Source organism: Petaurus breviceps, unplaced genomic scaffold (assembly GCF_028583685.1).
Source record: "Petaurus breviceps papuanus isolate PSGF00001 unplaced genomic scaffold, PetGlider_PUasm1.0 183, whole genome shotgun sequence".
Lineage (NCBI taxonomy): Eukaryota > Metazoa > Chordata > Mammalia > Diprotodontia > Petauridae > Petaurus > Petaurus breviceps.
The window spans coordinates 21,057,457-21,063,456 of record NW_027185791.1 but is presented as its reverse complement, the minus strand read 5'-3'; the positions used below and the strand labels follow the sequence as shown (position 1 = coordinate 21,063,456).

Here is a 6,000-nt window from a genome sequence, read left to right as displayed (position 1 = left end):
TCGCTTTGTTATATAACCTTTCTAACTTAAAAAAAAAACACAACAGATTAGAAAGGGCCTTTAAGAATAATGTGTATTCATCTCCACAAGTTTCAATTTCAAAACATCAAGCAAAAAATTGTGGAAAGGGCACCCTTCTCGCTTCCTGTCCTCAGAAGCTCCAGCCTTCAGGGCATCGCCGTGTCCAGGGCCCAGGCCAAACACAGCTAATGGCTTGGATCCGTGTTTTTCAGCACTAGCCTGCCTTTCCAGCTTCCAACACACTGCTGGCACCACTGATCATCTGTGGGCATTCTTTTTTTTTCCATGCATACATGTGCATCAGCCAGAGCTGTGCATGCAAAAACAAGTAAAAGGAAGTCTTTTAACTGTGAGCCCCTTAACTACCCCACCTTTCCACCCCCATCCCCTTCCCCAACTGGATCAGCCTGTGTAATATCTCCAGCAGAAGATTACTCCTGTTCCTCTCTTCTAAAAGATGTTTTTGACCCAGCCGGCATACAGGGAGGTTTGGAAGCCTTCAGGGTAAGCAGGGCTGGGAACACTGCATTCACACAGCAAGGCCACCTGTCTCTCTCTCTCTCTCTGTCTCTGTCTCTCTCTGTCTCTGTCTCTCCCTCCCTCTCTCTCTTCCTCCCTCCCCCTCTCTTTCCCCCTTCCTCTCTCTCTCTTTCACACACACACACACACACACACACACACAAATCCTTGTAAGCAAAAAGACATCTCTGACACAAACCATCTTTCAACATGAAGCAAACTGCAGCATAAACTTTGCAGGCTCTCAGCTGTCCTCCCAAGGGACAAGAATGAGAGGAATCTTGAGATCAGTCTTAAATCAATTGGTAAAGGTTAACCCTTCACTTTCTGTCTGTCACATCACTGTTCATTCCATAGCAAAGGAAAAAAAAAACAAACCTGATTTTTTAGAAAGGACATCCAATCTACTGATTGATGAGTATTTGTGGAATAAATTAAAGAACAGTTCCAACCCCTTGGGAATATGTCATGATTGTCAAGTACATGCAACTGTTTTTCCTGTGTGTTTCTTTGTGAGCTTATTATAATGTTGCAGTGTAGCTCTGTGGAAAGAACATTGGCCATGGATTCAGAGGGCTGGGTCATACCTCCAGCTCGGTGACTTAACTAGCTGTGCGATTAACTTTAGGTAAGTCACTTGACATCTTAGAGCCTCAATTTTCTCATCTGCAAAACGAGAAAATTGGAGATAATCTCCACAATCCCTTCCAGATCTAAAGTCGTGGCCCTACACTCCTCATAGACCATCAGTTGACAAGTCTAGCCCAGAGTACTTATTGAATACCTGTCATATGTCCATCAGTGGGTTGGGCTGACATGAAGGCCAAAAAAAGTCAATGAACAAGCATTTATTAGGCATTTACTATCTGACAAGTTCTCTGTTATATGTTTGGAATGCAAAAACAAAAATGAAATAGTCCCTTCCTTCAAGCAGCTCAGATTCTACCCTTAGGGAAGGCAGAGATTTGTGCCAAACACTTGAGGAGCTAGGAGAGGGGTGTATCGCTAAAACCATTTGCACCCCTGAGGCTAGAGCCGCTGATTTCTCATTTCCCTCTATTTGTCCTGAAGGGATGTCTAATATGTCCTGAGTTCTGGGCAAAGCCTGGGGCATTTTGCAAGAGAACCTCCTAATTGTTTCTAATGTAGCCACAATGCTAGCTAGCCTAAATGCCATAACTTAATAATGTTTGATGTATAACAGTACAATTTTATTAACATCTTAGATGCAGCAATTTCTGAGGGCCACTTTGGCCTAAAATATGTCACCACACTTTTTGGAATATGCTTCTTTCTGCCCCTTATTTTTCCAGAGCTATGTCTTTTCCCCCACAGTCCTTAAGGACCTTCAGAAGTAGTCCACCACATTTTGTTTGCCAAGATTTGGATACTGAGTATGCAAAGCAGTATTCACTCCTATGTTACCCAATGCATGAATTGGAAATTTCAAGTGCACTTAGGTGTGGTATGGATTTTTGCTGGAGATAGTCCAATTTTTGGACTAAACTAGCAAGAATTAGACGTATAGAGTATGAAAATTCAAGGTTACATTGGAGATAGCTTAGTCTGACCCCCTTAGTTTACAGATGAGATCCCTGAGACCAGAGGCATGAACATCCTTGCCCAAAGTCACACAAGTAGTAAGTAGTATTTAGGATTAATGTCAAAGTCTTCTTAACCCTAAAGGCAAGTAAGCTGCTGAGGTGTAGAAGACAAGTGTTTTAGGAATGGAAAGAAGACACTCACTAGCTATAATCCTGGGCAAATCATTTAATTTTCTTAGCCTGATTATTCATTTTTAAAATAGAGATCATAAAAGCATCTACTTCATAGAGTTATGAGAATCAAATGATATGAGATTAAAGCACTTTGCAAATTTCAAAGTGCTATATAAATGCTAGCTATTTTTATAGTTATATTATTGCTATTACATCATCATCATCAGGCTAAACTCTCTTGGAGGTCTGGAATGCTGCCAGGATTAGTTCTCAATTGATTTAGCTGGTGCTTCTGGTGATCTGCCCACCAGAATCTTCTAAGCAGATTTCCCTGCTTTGAATCTGGGAATTTGACCTCTTATCAGAAGTGTAAAACTGAGCCTCCCGTCTTATACTTTGTTCTGATCATACCACATTAGCAGAATTCTATTCAGTTCTAGTATCACATTTAAGGTAAGAAGTTGACAAACTGAAAAATCTACCGATTTAATTTAACATTAAATCTACAGATAATGTCTACATTAAAGGAAATAGGAGTGTTTAGCCAGGAGAAGACTTTGGGAGGCAGGGAAAGGGTAGTGGAATGTGATACCTATATTCAAGCATTTGAAGTCTTGTCATGTGGAATAGATATTAAATTTGTTCTGATTAGGTCCAGGGGGAAGAATTAGAAGCAATGGACCCGTTGAGGCTTAACATAAGGAAAAACTTCTTAACAATGAAAGTTATTCAAAAGTAGAACGAGGTATGTCAGGAGGTGAAGCAGGCTGAGTACCTGTGGCTGTGCTATAGGGGGTATTCTTGTTCAAGTACAGGTGGACTGCTGTTTTTTTAGTCATTTCCAGTTGTGTCTGACTCTTCGTGATCCCTTTTGGAGTGGGGTTATTTTGGTTGTTGTTTTTTTTATTTTGGCCTTAGATACTGGAGTGGTTTGTTATTTCCTTCTCCAGCTCATTTTACAGATGAGGAAACTTAGGTAAACAGGGTTAAGTGACTTGCCCAAGGTCACACAGCTAGTAAGTATTTGAGGCCAGATTTGAACCCAGGTCTTCTTGCCTCCAAGCCTGGAACTCTGTCCACTGTGCCACCAGCTGCCCCATGGGTTAGACTAGAATCAATTTAATATGATCCAACAGACATTTACTAAGTACATATTATTTGTAAGGCAGAGTACGAGGTGCTAGGGACAAAAATATGAAAATGAAACAGTCTCTGTCTTCAAGGATCTTGAATTGTCTATAACCAAAGTCTCCATTTCTCAACGCCTGTTCTTATAGTTAGTATCTTGGGATTTCCTGCTGGATAGCCTGACTTCCAATGGTTTCAGAAACTTCCTGCTCTCCTCATTGTCCTATCTCTTAAAAATATTCCCTCTCAGTCTCTTTTACCAGCTCTGCTTCTCCCTGATCCCCCAGTGTGGAGATCTGCACCTAAAATCTTTCCTTTGGTCCTCTTCTCTATTTATAATCTGGCACTTAACAATCTCATTCACTCTTAGAGTTTCAACTACCACATTTACAAAGATAAGTGCAAGGTGGAAGAAACACACAGCCAGCAATCACAATTGTGGAGGCGAATGGAATGAATTCACTAAAAAAAAAAAAAAAAAAACAAATCAGAAGATAGTAGAATGGATAGAAACCAGAATCCAACAATGTGTTGTTTACAAGAAACAGAAAGATATGCAAAATTAAAATAAGGGTCTGGAACAGTATCTCCTCCACTTCAGCTGAAGTAACTGCAGGTAGGTAATGCATTTAAATAGAGTATTGTACCTGGAGTCAGGAAGACATGACTTAAAATCTTGCCTCAGACACTTTCTTGCTATGTGACCCTGGGTAAGTCACTTAACTTCTCTCAGCCTTAGTTTCCTTATGTATAAAATTGGGATAATAATATCACCTACCTCCCAATATTGTTAGGAGGATAAGAAGAGATAACAGTCACAAAGCGCTTTGTAAATCTTAATAATTATTAGTTTGTACTCTTGATCCCTCTTCTGAACTTCAGACCCACACCTCCCAGTACCTACTGGATATCTCCATCTGGATGTCCCATGGGTACCACAAACTCAATACATCCAAAATTGGGTTTATCTTCTGCAGTGAACCTGTTCCTCTTTCAGACTTCTGTGTTTTTGCCTTAGGTTTGATCTCTATAACATTAAGTAGACTCAGTACTATTATGGTTCTACTCCGCCATCTTGGCTCTGCCCTCGACTCAGTACCATTATGAAACCAGGTATTTTCCTTGGTTTTAAGAGAAAAGAAGAAACAGAGAATGTAAATACAAAAGTAATTTACTGGAATGGAACAAAATCTTATTATCACATTATTTTAAAAGTTTGCAGATAGGGGCGGCCAGGTGGCTCAGCGAGTAAGAGCACCAGCTCCAGTGTCGGGATGACCCGGGTATCGAATCCTGGCTCAGATACTCAGCACCACACCCAGAAATAACTGGCCGTGTAAACTTGAGCAAGTTACTTAATCCCGATTGCTTAAAAAAAAGTTTGCAGATGAAAAGAGAACATACAAAGAAGATTGAAACATTGAAAGGGAGCAAGAGGCAAAAAGATCAGGCCAAACTTGTTTTGTGGCAAGATGGCGAATTATTTAGATTGGAAAGGAGATATCAAAGAAGTAGAGAAAGCAATGAATATGTTAGCAGGGATCAATAGTTGCTGTTGATTATTTTTTTCAGGATGTTATGCCAAAGAAACACTTCTACTTAAATATGATCAAGTTTAAAGTAAGAGAAGTTTGGTCTTTATGTTTCCAAATGACTGGACTACCACGCTGCCAGATTTAATCATTGGAACTATGTTAAGAATTGAATAAGACCTCTGGACTATGGATTGATCCAAAACAATTGAAATTAAGTATAATACAATTCAATATGCTCAAATTATCCATGTTGTATATGGCAGATGGTGCAGAGGATAGAGCACTGGACTTAAAGTCAGGAATGCCTGAGTTCAAATCCTGTTTCAGATAACTTACTAGCTATGTGACCTTGGATAAGTCACTTAACTTTGCTGGGCCTCAGTTTCCTCATATATAAAATGAGGGGCCATAAGTTCCTTTCTAGTGCTACATCTATGACCTTATGTAATGGTCTTATACTAGTTAAACCTTAAGTAAAATATTTTTTGTGTTGTTTTCTTAATAATCATATGGGAAAATGTAAATCTAGGAGGCAGTGTGGTACAATGGATAGCATGCCAGTTCAGAAGACTTGGTAACATGCAAATCTTAGCTCTGCCATTTTTATCCTGCATGACATTGGGCAAGTCATCTATGCTCTCTGGACTTCACATTTCTCGTCTATAAAGTGAGGTGGTTGAACTATATGACCTCTAAAGGTCCTTTTCAGCTCTGAACCTATGATCCCAAAAGGCATGATCATCCTCTCAAAATCTTTAGTGCTTGGGTATATAAAAAGCAGCCTGTGAATATAATAATTATAAAAGGAAAATGAAAACTTTTACAATTTTTTCTCACCAAAAGTCTAGGATCTCCAACATTAAGAAACTCCTTCCCCCCTATAAGGGCATAGAATTAGAAACATAATACCAAAACGGTAACCCTAAATGCTCCCTTCCTGTAAGTCCTATCTTCTCCTTCCTGTCTTCCTTCATTTCTTTCCTTCCTTCCTCCCTTCCTCCCTCCCTCCCTCCCTCCCTTCCTCCCTTCCTCCCTTCCTCCCTTCCTCCTTTCCTCCCTTCCTTCCTTCCTTCCTTCCT

General features: G+C 40.0%; 1 long non-coding RNA gene across 1 annotated transcript in view; it reads left to right on the top strand.

Annotated features, from left to right (window-relative positions):
* Nucleotides 1-413: 413 nt before the first annotated feature.
* LOC138161002 (uncharacterized) overlaps nucleotides 414-6,000 on the top strand; it is a 23,407-nt gene continuing 17,820 nt past the window's right edge. The window contains exon 1 of the long non-coding RNA XR_011168241.1: nucleotides 414-525. This is a non-coding gene — a long non-coding RNA (uncharacterized lncRNA). The remainder of the gene's footprint in view (nucleotides 526-6,000) is intronic.